The sequence below is a fragment of the Passer montanus genome, unplaced genomic scaffold (genome assembly GCF_014805655.1).
Source record: "Passer montanus isolate IOZ18808 unplaced genomic scaffold, ASM1480565v1 scaffold173, whole genome shotgun sequence".
In the NCBI taxonomy this organism is placed as follows: Eukaryota; Metazoa; Chordata; class Aves; order Passeriformes; family Passeridae; genus Passer; species Passer montanus.
This window is the reverse complement of record NW_024364604.1, coordinates 129772-147046: the sequence shown is the minus strand read 5'-3', so window position 1 is coordinate 147046 and position 17275 is coordinate 129772. Positions and strand designations below refer to the sequence as shown.

The 17275-nt window shown below is 42.2% G+C and overlaps 1 protein-coding gene across 1 annotated transcript in view; it reads left to right on the top strand.

Moving 5' to 3' along the window:
• The first annotated feature begins 280 nt into the window (after positions 1-280).
• Positions 281-17275, top strand: part of LOC120500027 (endonuclease domain-containing 1 protein-like) — a 114676-nt gene continuing 97681 nt past the window's right edge. The window contains exon 1 of the mRNA XM_039704366.1: positions 281-365. The gene's annotated coding sequence lies outside the window, so the exon portion shown is untranslated. The remainder of the gene's footprint in view (positions 366-17275) is intronic.

The following is a 17275-nucleotide window of genomic DNA, read 5'->3' as shown; positions in this document are numbered from 1 at the left end:
GTTGGTCAACTCTGCAGTATGTTTTGGAATTTATTTCTAGTTTGTCAGTGTTATGCTGTAATCACCAAGCAGTCTCCAAGGTTCATCTTGATAGAGCAGTTTCAGGAATACTCTGGCAATCAAAATCAGAGAAACAGTCAAGAATGATGGAAATATTTTCCAGTGTTGACTAAAAGCAAGCAGTAAGCTTGAAGCATTACTTAACGATGTAATGAAAAACGTCAGTTCAAGCAAGTACTTTTTTTTTTTTTAACAGAATTTGTTTTCTTTGTTGTGTTGCAGAAAAAGAAACGGTGGCTGAGTTGCACAAGTGAACCAGGACGACGCAAAATCAAGTCAAAGAGGAATGCTCATTTTCCTATTTTGTAAGTCTGTTGGTCGCCTTTTCTATAAAACATCCATTTAATCATAAAGGCCATTAGTTTTCCTCGTTTCCTGGTTTGTGAGTGCAGTTTGCAGAACTGTCTGGGTTCCCTGTTTTTGAGCCATGTGGCTCAACGTGAGGGGCACAAGATGGATAATTTCTCTGACTTTGTCATCACTGTGTCAAGGTACAAAGGAGATCAAGGCTGGGTTGTGTCTTAATTACTGTTGTAGTTGTGGTGATCCAGGGATGTGAAGAGGAGAGGTTTGAAGGCAAGAAGGGCTGGAAAGGGATTTTGGCCTGCAAAAGTTGTTAGTATTGTCTGTAATACCAGGTGGTGTAAAAGCTTGGACCTTACGTTGAGGGTGCTGTATTTTAGCTGAGTATTTTGGAGTACTTTTAAAACACTTACTGTAAGAATTCATGGTTTGATGAGGCTTGGAGCAGCCTGGTCTGGTGGGAGGTTTAGCACAAGAGTTTTTCCATTTTGGTCAAGAGAGCAGCGTGTCCTTCAGTGGTATTTTGCATAGCAAGCCTTACAGACCATCTTCTGATTCACTTGTAGTATTCAGTGGCACATTTTAAAGAGAGCTGCTTCCAGCTGTCTTGAACAGAGCGTGTTCTGTGTGACAGCAGCATCTACCCTGCAGTTGTAATAACAAAACCCAAGGTGCTTTTACTGAATCTGGTTTCACACCAGCTACCAAGTGGACTCATTGTAAGATGATGTGAGGTTTTCTATGTATTGACTCAACTCTGAAATATCTATAACTCTGCAAAATGCGTCTTGGCTTGTTTACTAAGCGAGAAGTGTATTTTTAATGCATAGGTTTTGAAATTATTGGTGACTCCAGTTTTTCCAACAGCCTTTGTGGGGTGTTTTAGTTAAAATTATTTTGTATTTTTATGGATGCCATTTTAATTTATAGCCATATCTTTTTTTTAAAATTTTTTTCTGTCAGAAAAGTTTTTAAGTAATTCTGCAGAGTTGCTTTTTATAGACACTCAATATTAAAAAAAAAAAATTTAAAAAAAAGCGGCAGAACATGTGTCAGGCATCTGCAATTCCTTCAGCATCATGTTTTCCACAATGATTTAATAGCTATTGAGTCTCCTCAAATATATTTTTTTCCAAGACCTATTTTATGGTAATAAATCATCTTGGCTGTTAAATTCTTGAAATGATTCAGTAGGACAATCGTTTCCTTAGCGCATTCCCTGAGAGATCATAGATAGAAATGGAAAAGTCCTTAACCAGGTCAGCTTTTCCCTGCAATACTTGTAGTCAGTGCTGGAAGTGATAATGAAGTTGCCAACATTTGTTCTGGTGAACTTCAGTTGTCCAGTGTTCCCTGTTCATTTCTTCCTAATTTACAGTGAGTTTTCTGTTAGAGGTATTAAATTGCATTGAGAAATGCTGAGCCAGATACACAATAAGAGACTTGTCATGGTGTGGTGGAACTTTTAATTTCAGAAAAGGTCTGTCTCAAAATTCATATAAAAATACCAATGAACTTACCAAGACTTCCTTAATTTCCTCTTCCATTTGCACCTGAGGGTGGTGGTGGTGCAGTCCTTGGGCTAGAGGTTGATTTAATAAGTTTTCAGGTGTGTGAGGGTGGTTAAGTCGTGATACCTGGTCTGTCAATCTCTGCAGGGTAGTCATGCATTATGTAACCCCTTGTGGCTTTCTGACACCTTGAAAAAAGGCTGTTTAAATTGCTTATTGCTTACTGGGGGCAGGCAAGGAGGTAATTCAGCCAAGAGTACATGAGGAATTCTCTGTATTAAATAGCTCATCTAGAACATCACATGTGTAAAGAAAAAGGAGATGTGGTTTTGGTCAAAACTCTGGACACCTGGAGTTCAGGGAAATAACCAGCAGGTGAGAGATGATATCCCTTGACCTCAAGTGTGTATCTCTGTGAATTACTGCTGGTCTCCTTCTGTGATGTTTTCCAAGTCCATCAGATATGGCTGGAACCTCTATGGTTGCCCAGAGAAGCTGTTCCATCCTGGGAAACGTCCAAGGCCAGGCTGGATGGGGCTGGGAGAAACCTGGGATAGTGGAAAGTCTCCCTGCCCATGGGAGGGGGCTGGAACAAGATGGTCTTTAAAGTCCTTTCAAATCCAAGCCTTTTTATGATGCTTGAATCGTCCTTAAGGTTTCATGCTGGGAGGACAACAGTAAGTTCTGGTGTTATTCACATAAACATTTCCTGAAAATAATCAGGCTTTGTGATCTGGGGTTCTTGGTTCTCTTTGCTGCCTCAAAAAAAGAAGCAAAGCTTTGCAGCTTCCCCAAGGTTTAGAGCAGATTAATGTATAAAATTAGATTAAATCTCTTACATTTGTTTTGAAAAAGGGAGCTTTGTATTCCTGCAGGCCTTAGCTGCCAAACAGAGATAATTCCATTTTAACTGTGCATTTTCATCAGGTGCTTTTACTGCCAGGCATAAACCTTCATTTTTTCAGTGATGTCATTTAAAATTATCCAAAATAACTTTTGTTACAGTCACAATAGAGAACAACCCCTGCATTTAAAAGATGGATTCCAAAATTCCATCTGCCCTGTAGGATCTTGGCAGGAGTGCCCTGTGTCATGGCACTGTATTGATTCCAGTTCATGCCTTATAGAAAAAACCAGTTGTACCATGCACACAGACATATTTAGGGTTGGTAGAAGTATTTTCTGTCACAGCCCTGTTCAAATGGTTGGTTGGTTGTGTGAGGCTGATCTTAAAAGATGATCAGAAGCTCTTTACTGGCTGAGGAAGCATTCTGCAAACTCATGTACCTTCCATAGAGTGGCTTTGTAATTTGTGTTTGTCACTTGTACCTGTGAAGTGAGGGCACGAGGACTGCTTCAGATCTCAGGCACAACAGCCCTGTTCAAATGGTTGGTTGGTTGTGTGAGGCTGATCTTAAAAGATGATCAGAAGCTCCTTACTGGCTTTTGGAAGCATGGAAGCATTTTGCTAACTCATATACCTTCCACAGAGTGGCTTTGTCATTTCTGTTTGTCACTTGTACCTGTGAAGTGGGGGCACCAGGACTGCTTCAGATCTCAGGCACAGCAATAAATATTAATATTTTAACTTTTCATCAGTAAAAGCCCAATACCTGACCCCAGGAGGAACTCACTCCTGGCTCATCTCTGAGCAAGCAGGTATCTCAGAGCATATTCCCCTTTACTCTGAATGAGAAGGAGGGTTTAAAAAGAAAATTACAGACAGGAGAAGTAAAGAAATCCATTTTCCTCTTTAGGTGTCCCTTTTCTTCTGAGAAGGTCCATGGGCATGGATGCCATGAAAGGAGACAAACCCTGAAGAGGTCAGTGAGGGGAGTAGCCATTCACACAGGCAGTGGGTATTCAGAGAGAAACTCTCCATTTGACAATGCTGTCTTCTAGATGGCTTAGAAACATAAAAACACGAGTTGGTTTTAAAAGAGAGCTTTTAATTTATGTCAGATGTGAAAGTACCTGTAAGTTTAATGTGTGCTCTGCAAAAAAAAGAGGAGCTTGCTGAGTTCTTAGATTTCCTTTTTGTGCCTTGTCTCTGTGGTGACGTGGCTCCACAGAGAAAACTCTGGCACCTGCATGGACACTGAGAACCTTTTATGTGTCTTTTGTGGGAGCAGTCCTGATGCCACATGAGCTGTGTGCTGGAGTGATCTGTGTTACTCACTGCACTTCATGGGGCTAAAGGATGGTTTGTCTGTGTTTTGGATAATTGCCTCATCTCTGCCTGCAGTGAAGTGTATCTGCATCTGAACAGATAATACATAAAACGCGTTATACATTATATTAGTGTGGGAAATAGAAGCATCATAAATATATATATTTAGTAGCATCTTAGCAATTTCAATTTTCGTAGTTTCCAGGCAGTGTTTTCTCTCTTCATAGGATGGAGTGCTGCTTCAAATCTGTATTCAGTGTGCCCATATGAAAAGAAATTCGGCTTTAGATAAAAATTTAGGACTTTCTTCTTTTTTCCTGTTTTCTTGGCTCTGAAATACTAATTCCTTTTATATTGTATGTGTACAGAGGACGAGATAATGGGTGAGATACCACATCAGGAAAAAGGAAAATCTAAGCAGCCCAGAATTAACACTTAAATCTATGTGGAAAACCTTGCTGGAGTGCAAAATGGATTTAGGTTTTTTAAATGAAAGAATGGTAGGACACAGAGATGGAGCCTGGAGATCTGTGTGTTGTTTGTGCTTCTCATCTGTTGCATAAGCTTGGACAAGCTGCTTTGCATTTTCCTGCTTCATTTCTCCTGTCAGAGATCTGTGTGTTTCACTTGCTGTTGGTAAAGCACTTCAGAATCTTGAATTAGTATTATCATGGACTTCTCTGAGCTTACTTAAAATCCATTTCCTCCTCACTTACTCTTTCCAAATACAAGAATAAACAGAAATTTCTTTTTTTCCCCAAATGCTGTGAATCGACTGATATTCTGCAGCTGCTCAAGGTCAGATTTAACTGCTCCTTTCTGCTGTCTGAGCATCCACCGAGCAGCTCCAGATCCAGAGTCCTGTTGGGTACATTGTGTTCCTAATTCTCTTAGGGACATAGTCTGTCAAGAGGTGTTTCCTTCTTCATTGTATTCAGCAGCTTAGATTTTGCAAACCTCCTGGTGTAACAGACCTTCACAGGCTGATCTTCCACAGAAATCAGCCGGAGCCTGGAGCGCTGTGTGCGGGTGGCTGACCTGGGTGACGCTGCAAACTCAGTTTGTGCCCCCCAGAAACACTGCCAGGGCATCAGTGTTCTCTGCAGCATCCTCGGGTGTGTGGCACGGCAGTTCTAACCAGAGCACCTCCTCACCCCCTGGTCCTCAGAAGTGCAGGGCTGATGTTCCTGTGTCAAACCTGGGGCACAGCGAGTGTGAACCTCAGTGCAGGGAGATGTTCTTGTCCTCAGGTGCTGCTGCTGCAAATACTGGGGTGAATTCAAGCGGGAATTAGAGGGTGTGGATGCCGTGGTTAACCAGGAAAGTGCATCGATCCTGCTCAGCCAAGTGTTTCAGAAATTTAGTTTGTAGAGTGTTAAATCGCTGCCATTAGGAGAAGCCCCTCTCCAGTGAAACATCCCTGCTCAGAAGCAGCTGCCACACTGCTGGGCAGCTCTGCCTGCTCCATTTAAAACATTCCCAGCATCCTGGCAAGGATCCCAGGGACGGGGCTGAGGAAGTGGATGGTGTAAAAGCAGAACTGTTTGGGCTTTTTGTTCTGCCTCAGTCCCTCAGCCTTGCTGCGACTGTGCTGTGACAGAGCATCTGCATTCCTCGTCTGGAGACACGGAGAGTGAGCTCCTGAAGGATGGCTGCTCATCCCTGTGCTTCCGTTCAGGGGTGTTAAAAGCCCTGCAGGCTGTACACAAGCGAGCTGTAATTTATTTTAATTAAATACAATAGCTGCATGCACGCTGCAGAAGGGATAAGACAGGGATTCCCCACCTCTGATTTATCGTCGTGCTGTTTGGATTTCTTTGCCATTGTCTTCCCACTCACAGATTTATGCAGGGATGTCTCATCCTCTCCCTCCTGTGCTGTTAGCAATGGCATCTGTCTTTCAAAATACAATTTTTCTTGAAGTTTTCTGTTGCTGAGAAGCCATTCTTGTTGTGTGTAGCAGAGCTGTCCCTGCCTTCCTGACACACACACCTGTGCAACATTTCTTTTAATCAGAGAGCTGCAGGAAGCAAAAACCCCATCCTTTGGAAGCCTTCTCCTAGATAATTTTTATTTTTTGAATTAGGGAGCTGGGAGTACCCACCCTGGGGCTGGCAGGCAGCCTGGCAGGAAGCTGGACAGACTGCCCTGCCGGCCAATCTTGTTGCCTTTTATAGAGCTTTTTGGTGAAATCAGCACATCTCCACGCAATTGGTGCTTTGCAGTGCAGAATTGTTGGATTCGGGAGGTTTTTGGATGGCTCTGGTTGTAGTTTGCAGTTTGTGACTTTGGGAAAGGGTTGACTGATTTTAATAATTACTAGAGACGATTCTGTGAGAAGAGAGGAGGTGTTTCTGTGGAAGAAAATTGTTTTAGAATAATGTTCCTCAGCTGGCGTGAGGGATTGCCTGATGCATGGCACTGTTGGGGCAGGTGACTTGGCTGGCATCAACCTCACAGTCCCCATCCACAACTCTTGCACAACAACTCTTTCTGATCAAATTGCTGCACAGTGGTTTGGGTTTTTTTGGGTTTTTTTTTTTGGTTTTTTTTTTTTTTGAATGGCTTACCTGGGGGAAATCAATACCATGTGTGACCTGGATCTCCCTCCCACTTTTTTTGGTAGGGAGTTTGCAGTTTGTGACTTTGGGAAAGGGTTGACTGATTTTAATAATTACTAGAGACGATTCTGTGAGAAGAGAGGAGGTGTTTCTGTGGAAGAAAATTGTTTTAGAATAATGTTCCTCAGCTGGCGTGAGGGATTGCCTGATGCATGGCACTGTTGGGGCAGGTGACTTGGCTGGCATCAACCTCACAGTCCCCATCCACAACTCTTGCACAACAGCTCTTTCTGATCAAATTGCTGCACAGTGTTTGGGGTTTTTTTTGAATGGCTTACCTGGGGGAAATCAATACCATGTGAGACCTGGATCTCCCTCCCACCTCTTTTGGTAGGGCATAGCAAGAGCAGTCAGTGGGGAAGCACAGCCTGCATTCCAAGGTTGAAGGTTGAATGATGTTTGCTTTTTCTGGATGTCTTCAGCATGTGATGATCAAACCCACTGGCACAGCAGAGCCATCCATCCAGCACTTGAGACAGATCAGGCTGATCTTGAGTGTGTTTTCCCTCTTAGATCTCCTCTTCAGTAAATGAATCTGCCTCCTTGGAAGGTTCTCTAGATTATGAAGCATTTTGAGGCTCTGAGTTTACAGTGACTCACAAATTAGCAGTTCCTAATAAAATAAAGTCAAGTGAAATCAGTCTTGCTTAAATTGTTGCTGCTTTCAGACAAAACATGAATGTGACCTGGACTCTCAGAAGCAGCACATATTTTTGTGGCCTTTGAGTGTTCCTTAGAACAGATCTGATGTTTACACAGACATAAATAATCATCTGTCTAATTTTGCTGAGCCACTCTTAAATGGAGTGCCATCCACCGGGGAAGGATCTATTTGGAAGTACAAAATACTTTTATGTTTGGGTTTTGTTGTTGGCTGTTGGAGCTCCAATATTTGCACAGTCGCTGTGTGAATGCTGAATTTGTAAATCCCATTGGAGGAGAACTCGGGTGATAACCGAGAGCACCAGTGAAAAAATAAATAGGAAAACTCTCCTATTGTATAATTAGTTTGAGTAAGTTTAGTGGTTCTTGTGTACATGGAATGTAACTTCACAGGATCCCATCCAGGTACACAACAGATAAGTAGTTCCTCAGAAATCAAAGGAAGTTTAATCTTACAAAACTTTCATAATAGGAAAGCGTGGCCTTTTTATCCAGAGGCTAAGCTGGTTAAGCAAACATCTAATATTGACTTACTTCTTAGTCTGGCTTTGGGTGTGAAGAGTATCTCAACCAAAATGAAACATGCCTCTTTTAAAAAAAAATGTATTTATTTATCTTCTTCCCCAAAAAACTGTGTGTGCCATGAGGTCCTGCCGTAGCAAAAGGTGACTCAATTTTAACTCCCTTTGTGCTTTCTGTTTTCTCCCTGTGCTCTGCTCCAGTGCTCAGGGTGCACAGGGAAGTTGAGGTCTCATAATGTGGCTGTTGTTAAATAAAACTAAACTGAGATTCAGGCGTTCAGAGCCTGCAGGAGTCAAGTCTGCAAAATAGTTTTTTCCATACCCAAGAAGCGTGAGTCAGATTTTGCTAAATGAGTCAAAGCTGTCCTCAGATTCGTTTAAGGCGCTCTAATGGATGTGTAAATTAGACTGGTATTATTACTGTGCACAGGGATGGCTTCTGAAGCTGATGTAGTTTGCAGGGACAGAGGTGATGAGGAAGTGCAGCAGTTTGGGTTTGCCTGGAGCCCAGGAGGGGCTGGGAATCCTCCTGCAGCATGGAGGGTGCACACAGGTTCCCTTCAGTCCATTGCTGCCCTGGGAGTCATCCAGGGCCTGAGAGGTGTTAATGTGAGTGTGCTCATCCTGGGTGATGCTGCTCAGCTGTGCCTTCCTCCTGACAGCCCCACAGACACGAGGATGGGCATTGTCCCTGGGATTGGAAAGAGCTGTGGCCAAACCCTACTCAGCTCATCCCTTGGGAGCTGTGTTGGGCTTCCAGGCACCACTCTCACAGCAAGAGCAATATTCTCCTAATGCCTTCCTGGAAATAAATGCCTTTCCCCATGCTTTCCATTCCTGATGCCAACATTCCTGTGCATAAAGCTGTCCTCCCAGGTCAAGTGTCTGGAGCTGCCACCCTTCACCAGGATGTGACTCCGGCATGGTTTGCTGGCTGTGTCATGCAGGAACACTCCCTTTCCTCGGAAGGAACTACATGGCCATTAAACCTCGAGCCACAGGCACCTTCCAAGTCTCAGTTTCTTCTCTGTTCCTGTGTTCAACCCTCACTCTGAGAAATTCATCTTTGGATTGTGACTTTGTGACCGGGAAGTGAATTTGATGGCTCCATTCTCAATCGTCGCTCTTTGACTGGCCACAGTCAACAAACATCCTAATATTGTGCTCAAAAAGTGACTAATCCCTCCTGTGTTGAATGAACTGGTAGACAGGCATGCATTTATTTTCCCTGTTCCTGTGTGTAATCGAACTAGAAGGAATTTTTGAAATTTCCTTTTTTTCCGCAGTTTTTTTTGGTGGGGACACAGAGGAAGTGAGTGATGGAATTCAAATGTAGCAGTTGAAAGATTTCTGCCGTTACTTGTGGTACAAAGATGGGTTGGCAGCATCAGATATGTGATATGCACAATCCCTTGCAGGTCCCGGGATGGTTTTAATTCTTCTATAACCCAAACCAGCACTGAGTGGTCTTCACTCTCAATGAATAAGGTCATGTTTTTGAAATATATTTGGTTTAGATCATTCAGATCTTCATTATCTTTTCTAAAGGGTTTTGATTTATAAGATGATGATTGTAGAAGAGTGGAATTCAGGATTCCAGCAGCAATTCTGTCGCTTCTTTTTCCTCTAGTTTAATTCTGACAAAGTTTTGTGAATCACACAATGTTTAAAAGGTGTTCTGTACTTTCTTTACTCCTTTTTTGTCTCATTCCTTGCTTTTCCATCTGAGTTTGTGACTCCATTACCTTCCTTCATCTCCAATCTGCCAGTAATTTCTGAGTTAATTAGCAAGAAGCTGACAGCAACAGGTTTGAGATTTTTTTGTGCTAAGATTTCATTTTGGGAAACTCTGTGTTCCAATTGGAGAAAGTATCTTTTGCCTGAGGGAATTCAGAAGTCTGCTTCCCTGTCATGCTGACCTGCAAAGCTGTTTCTCTCTCTCTGATGTTCATGTAAATTTTTATTTCTAAGGAATTTAACAAGATTCACCATTGTCAGTTGCCTCTCTCTGACAGCTGCTCAAGGATGTAGTTTGAAGTAAGCCTGTAATTTTTTGGCACCTGTAGCTGAGTAAGATAAACCCAGTCCTGATCCATACCAATAATCTAGTCACTGTTGTATGGGTGCAGTCTCCCAGAAGGTGTTTTGTGTACATGAGTGCTTTATCCTGTTCCCTGCAGATGGTTAGGGATGCTGGAGTGATTCCAGAGAAGACAGATCTATAATCAGAACTCACTTTTATTCAGTGAGTTGCACCACTTCCTGGACAGTGTGATGAACAGTTACTTGAAAAAAAAAAGAAAACTTTTTATCTTGTTTGGAATCTTTCTTGGGGTTGCTGCCCCACATGCTACAGACAGATCTGGCTGTTTTGATGTACAGGAAAATGCTTGAGGATCTGGTGTTTAAAGACTACAAAAAACCACTTTAGGGAGTACCAGTTGTATTTTCAACCACATACATTATTGCTCAGCTCTTTACGTGAGGCATGTGCCGTGTCTCCTCAGACAGTACAGAGAAATCTGTCTTCATTGAATCTGTATGTCATTTTTAAACACGGGAATAAAATCACATTGTTCTGAAGCACCGGGTAGTATCACAAAGCCCACGTATAAAATTCACCCAGTTGATTCATATTTTGTTGCTGCAGTGTGTGAAATAGAATTGAGGTTTCTGACCCCTAAGAAAATGAATTGCCATTATGGTTTTGTCTGCACACGACATAAAGTCTGTGTTTCACCAAGTATTTGTCAAAAGGGAGGAGAGTCCTTCACTATTTAAAAGAGGGCATCACATTAAAACTGAGCTCCTACCACAGTGTATTTTTTTCTCTCTCCTCTTTTCCATTTTTGGGTCAGATGATTCAGGTTTTCCTCAGTGCTTTTAACCTTTTGCCATCTGACTGAGCTGCTCAGGGGACAGCAGAGCTGTGAGGGCATCACTGAAAAAAATGCCTCTGCTGGGAGAGCTCTGTTTCACTGTCTCACAATGTTTGCTTTCAGTTCTTAGCCCTTTGTTGCTCTCTATTTTTCCCCAGCACTCAAGCGGCATCCTGGTAAACATTCCTATATTCTTTCACCTCTAACACTTTCCCCTTCTAGTGCAGAAATCCATGTGTGAGATAGAGGGGAAAAAAGGGGTTTGTAGCTCGTATAATTTACCAGCTCTTCATAGAAATGTAGACTTAATTGCTGGCAAGAGAGCAAAAAACCAGACCATTACTATTTCTTGCTGTCATTTGGACAAAATTTTCCATACCGTGCTGGATGTTACGTCATAAAATCATGCTCATACTTTGTTCCTCAAATAATAAAGTGAGTGAACAACTTCCTTTGTGAAATACAGGAGAGAATTTCCAGTGCACTTGTGGACTGCCCTGTCTTTTAATATTTTGAAATACATTGTAAAATATTCATAGGGGTGTGCAGGTGTACCGGAGTGTGTAGCACAGCAGTGAGTAGCTGGATTATTTGGAAGCAGAGTGATAGAGATGGCAAAAATATGTTTAAAAATACCCTCCAGATAGTTGGTGTGGTTTTTGTGCAGTACAGAAATTCTTCACCGAGCAGACCTGAAACAATGTTTGTGTTTGAAAAGCAGAGGCTAAATTCTGATTTTAAAATGGCTTTATGTCCTGATGAAGACTAAGTATTTTATCTTGTTTTGAACATCATAAATCTGCCAAAGACAACAGAGTTAGAGCAGACCCCCATTGCTGCAAGTGAAAGCTGAATTTGGTCCTTCTTGTTCTGTGCTTTTTAGTCATGTGATAATCTTTCCATAAATCATGCACTTGAAAGGTTTTTTTACTTCCTGCTTTTACCAATCAGATCATGTAAAACGCAGATGAGCCCAGCTTCTGGTTTATTAAACATCAGCAGAGCACCCCCTCTAAATCCCCTTTGGTCACACCAGCCCTGTTTTCCCCTCCTTTGAAAAGAGGACAACAAGAATGACAAACTTTGACTGATAAAGCGGAGTTTTTTGGTCTCCTCCCTTTCTTACTCTGACCTGTACTTCGCTTTCGCTGTGAAGCGAATGTAGAAATGACCCTGTGGGAGTGGTGAAACTGCAGCACAGAAACAAAAACTATTTGGATTCACCCGAAAGCTGCTCATTCGCTTGCTCCTCTTTTTATTAACGGCTCCAAGCATGCAGCCTGTCTTGTTCTGACTACGTGTCTGTCAGCAAGAGCAGAGGTAATTCTTCGTGTGTCTCTTTCCTTTTAATAGTGCTTTAGTTTTGCCAGAAAAGCTATTTATATCTTTATGATTATCTGTTATTTTAACTACTTTAAATATGTGCTTAGAGCAGCCTCCTTTTCCAGTAACTTTTATGGGGTTTTTTTGGGCAAAGAAAGGTGGGGGGGGTTTAGATTCAGAACCATGTTTTACAGGTGGAAATCCCAGCTGTCTTCACTGGAGGTTGCAAAGCAGCTTCCTGCAGCCAAAATTCAGTCTATAATGGGTTTTTGCTTTAATCATCCACGTCTACCACGATGAACATCCCTCTGTGCTGTTGGCGTTGCCAGCACTTTCGTGTGAGGGAAGGCACATTACTGTAAACTGATGAGCAAGTTCTTGTTGCTGTTTGCTCTGGCGGGGTAGGATATTTTTAGAAAGTCGCTTTAGAAGTGTAGAACTTCCTGATACTTTTTTGTCCGTTCTCTTTGGACTGAAAACGCAGGACTGGCAGCGTTCGAGTTCCGAGAGGATCTCTCTCCCAAGGCACAGGAAGTGTTCCTGGTCCCTGGCTGCCAGTGCAGGTTGTTAGAGTTACGAGACCAGAGGTATGTTAAAGACCAAAGAAAAGTTTGGTTTGGCTGGTGGGTGAAGCAAAAAAGCCTCTTAAATATCGCCGGGTAATTTCGTGCTCCTTAACGCCTTTGCAAGGTTTTTGCGTGAGGGCAGGGAGGAAGGAAGGACAAACGGAAATCCTTTAGATTTTGGTAGCACTACCTTAGATAGCCCCTTCTGGAGCTACTCCAGAAATCTTACTGGCTGTATTTCTGTGTTCTTCACGTGAAACATTTCCCGGAGCGTTAATCCTGGAAGGTCTTGGTTCTTCTGGCTTGTGTAGCACCAGCAAACGTGGTGACTCTGTGACTGTGTGTGTGTGCAGGGGGAAGTGGTGGCTCTATGGGGAGCGGCAAGATGACAAGCTTAAAGAAAGAAGGACCCTCTGGTTACGTGCCCTGGTTTTAAAATAATATTGCCAAGTGCTTAATGACATGTGTAAGTGTGGCTTCTGATGTTTGCATTAATTTTCATGGCTGCAGTAAAGGTCAGTTTGTCTCTGAAAATGGAGATTTTTCTGAAGTGCTCGGTGAACTCTGCGTTTGTCAGTGCAGGGACTCAGAGGAACAGCAGTCAACTGTATTGAGCAGGGAAAATATACATCAGAACCCTGAAGTTAAAGGTTAAAATTAGTGTTCTCTGCCTGTGATCTGGGGCATGTGATTGCATTCTTCCATGTTGCAGTTTCCTATCTGGAAAATCAGGATTAATATTACCTCTTGGTAGATGTGGTGCTTAGGGACGTGGTGTAATGGTGGACCTGGCAGTGATGGGTTAATGGCTGACTCAGTGATCTTAGAGGGCTTTTCCAACCTTAATGATTCTGCTTTTATTTCCTTATGTGAAGGAAACAGAATTAATTCTTTACTGTTGTTGTCTCAACATAATCTGTAAGAACCAAGAATTGTTGCAGTCAGGAATTCTTCCAAGTGACCATAAAGGTTTGACAAACAAGACACGAGTTACAATTAATGGTTAAACTCTATTCCTATAGCAGCTCATGCCAGTACTCTGATTGCTTCTGTTGAGTTGCAAGCTGATTAGAGCCTAAAATTAGGTTTGTTGAAGAGCAAGAAGAGTTTACATGAAGGGTAGTCATTACCATCAGCTAAATACGATTTTATTTAAATTAAAATTGTGCAGTAATACATAGTGGGGGGGTGGAACTAGGTGATCTTGAAGTCCCTGCCCAACCTGACACCTTCAGTGACCAACCCAAGATGACAAAACTCTCACCAGTAGATTTGCTGGTGTGGCAGTTGTATTCAACTGCGTGTGGTTTTTTAAAAATTCTTTTTAATGTGTATTTCTCCAGGCTTAAAAAATAACTCAGCTCTTTGAAATTTGGATTTCAGCCTCTTTGCTCAAAAGCTGTGAATGTGCTAACATACATTTACTGGGTGTAAGAAGCTGACTAAGTAGAAATGCAGTGTACAATAGATAACCAAGGTGATGCTGTCTCTTCTTGCTCTATTTAAGCTGGGATTTAAGGTGGTAGATCAGTGAATTGTTTTTAAAATATTTGTAGTTTTGCCACCCATTTCCAAGTTGTTAAGGGAGGAAAGGTTGTCCTCATTTTTGCTGAAAAATGAACATGAGAGGAGCTGAGTTTCCACTCCCTGGCTTGCTGAGTCATGCCTGGGGTGGACTTGGTGTCCCTCTTGTCAGTAAAATGAGGGTAATACATCAAATTGTTCACAGGTTCAGAAATTCTTCACTGGTTCTAAGCCTCTATGAAAACAAGAGATTGAAACCTACTTAGTGCCAGTGTTTTTAACTGGCTTTTAGAACCAAAACTTTGCAATGAATTTGCACCTACATGGCAGCTGTAGAACCTGCCTACTTTTTGTCCTTTCTTTCAACCCTCTGCTTAACCACAGCACACATCAAAGTATTACCAAAAAATAGGAACGTAGGAATTCATATTTGAAGAGCATTATCCATGGATGACTTCATGTTTATTCCAGTCTTCCTTATTTTGAGGTTCTGAAATGCTTTTGTAACTTTTTCCATTCTCATCCCTGCCTTGAACTGAAGCCATGTTGAAAATGATTTTGCATTCTCTAACGAAAACTTCCAAAATTTACGTCCAGCTCCAGCAACACTTTACTGCTATAGCCCTTTTTTTTCCTAATCTGCAGAAAGGAGCAAATGGAAATGAATAGAAGCTGGCATGTTTCTTCTTGTGCAGTTTTATTGGTGTGCATGTTTGTTCATTTGTCTCTTCACTTGTAGAATTCCATGATCTTACAAAGTGGTTTGCGGTTTGGTCTGAATTGGTGAGACTTTCCTACTTTTCACATTTCAACCATTTCTGACATTGTCATGCGATAGAAACAATGCAGCAGAGGAGCCACTGTTCTTTCGAAAATAGCCATTAGATGCATTGGTGCCATCTCACTGCTCTGAGAAGATTTAAAGAGTATCTTGATGGATCTTTTGATCCATATTTTAACGAAGATTTTTAGAGGCCTTTTCATTTGTATTTCCATGTCCAATTGTCCAAAGATTGCTAACAGAGTGATAGACATATCCCAAAATGTGAATTTTTTGCACAATCCTGATAAGGATGCCTGCAGTTCTTGCTATTGGTGCCATCTCACTGCTCTGAGAAGATTTAAAGAGTATCTTGATGGATCTTTTGATCCATATTTTAACGAAGATTTTTAGAGGCCTGTTCATTTGTATTTCCATGCCCAATTGTCCAAAGACTGCTAACAGACTGATAGACATATCCCAAAATGTGGATTTTTTTGCACAATCCTGATAAGGATGACTGCAGTTCTTGCTGATTTTTATGTGGAATATCTGGCTTGCTGCTCACCTACAATCACCCATTATGTTGTTCTCGTGCTTTGACTTAAAATGGAGGAGAATTTGGCTGTATCCAAAGCATGGGACTGAGCAGCAGCACGTGGAACAGGGTTTGGTCAGACCTATGACTGCTGGAACGTGGATTTGAGCGTGATGGCACATCCACAGCTGTATTTTCTTTCAAAAGCAACACTCTGTGCTGTACACACTGTAACAACAATAACACTCTGAAGCAAGAGGTCACATTGATCCACACTGGAGCTCACTGGTCCTCAGACTTCAGCTGAGGTCAGTAATGAACTGAAACAACCTTTCCAGCATTTGCTTTTCCTAATAATGATGCCAGTGGAGGAGCTGGGAACGGCCTCCTGGAGTTTTCAGGGAAACTCATTGTTCATGTAAACCCTGAGAAGGAATTTCCCTTCCTCCTTGGCCTGCTAGGTATGCAGTGAACCATACAATTTGCTTTAGCTAAATACCATCTACATTTTATTTTTGTTTTGTTTACTGACTTCCCACCCTCTAGAGTGTTACTGTGTTGTTGTGTAGTCCACCTTTGGCAGCAGCCTGGGATTTGCTGCTGGTGTTATGCAAGTTGTTGGTCATGGAAAAAATGGAAATAGGTGTAAATTTCACCTGTATTTTGCCTTCAGGGGAACGGGCACAAGTGCTTTGGTTGTTTTGGGGCTGCATTTTGCCTGGGGCACGTGTGGTTACGTATTTTATCCTGCTGGGACCTGTACTCCTGGGAGGGCATCGCTCTCCTGAGGATGAACGTGGCTTCTTGGTTGTCTCTCTGAAGAAGATCCAAAGCTGGTGCACTGCAAGAGCAAGCCCAGGATGCCAGGAGTCCTGTGCTGTTGGAGCTGCTGTGCGTGGTCAGGCTGGTGACATCCATGTGCGGAGCTTGGGGTGGTGACACTGTGGTGGCCAAACAGCAGAGCAGCCGTGTTGACTCCGGGCTCTCTGGTGGTGGAGGATTTGTGCAAAGACAAAAATTACTGTGTTCAAGCCCTGGAGGCTCAGGTGCTGCATTAGAGGAACCAGGGCCACGTTGCTCTGGGATCCAGGCTGGATCCGTGCCTCTCGGAAATACCATGGCCAAGGCAATAAAACCACCCAAAGATGCCAGGAGCTGGCTTTGCAAAGAATAGTATTGTTATTGATGGTTTTTCATTAACTAGGTTACTCCAGCTTCCTGTTATCAGACATATTTGAGAGTTGACTGTGCTGTATTCTATCAGAGTTCCTTTCTCCTGCTTCATGGTCCAGAAGTTCGGCTTTTCTTTAGAGATAGCATTAAGCTATTTGTTCAGTATCCCTTGTGATCCAAACATGGCCACGTTGTTTGGAGACACAAATCTTCAGTATCACTGCGGTCACTGTGTGAGCTTCCTCAAAGCTGGGTAAGATTGAACAATTGGTTAATTTTCAGTGAGCAAAATTTCCTTTTTTTGTACAGAACTTGTCTCCACAAGCAGTGCGATGATAGGGCTGGCTGCATGACCACATTTAGTAAAACAGTCTCCTACCAAGGATTCTTGCTGTTGAATAAATCAAAACATGCTATTTCACTGGGTGACTTGTGGAAAATTAAGTAAAAGTTTTATAATTGGAGCCTCTGCAAATGCTAAATAGCACATCACAATAAAATCATTCGAGTCTCCTTAAATAAATTGTTTATATGCTGCTAATCTTTTTCACAATGAAAAGAGCATTCAGGGGAGTTTTAGTATGGGGAATTTGTATAATCTTGTAGTTACTTACGCGTTTGACTTTCATGGTTTGGCTGACAAACCTATTGGCAATTTTTAAG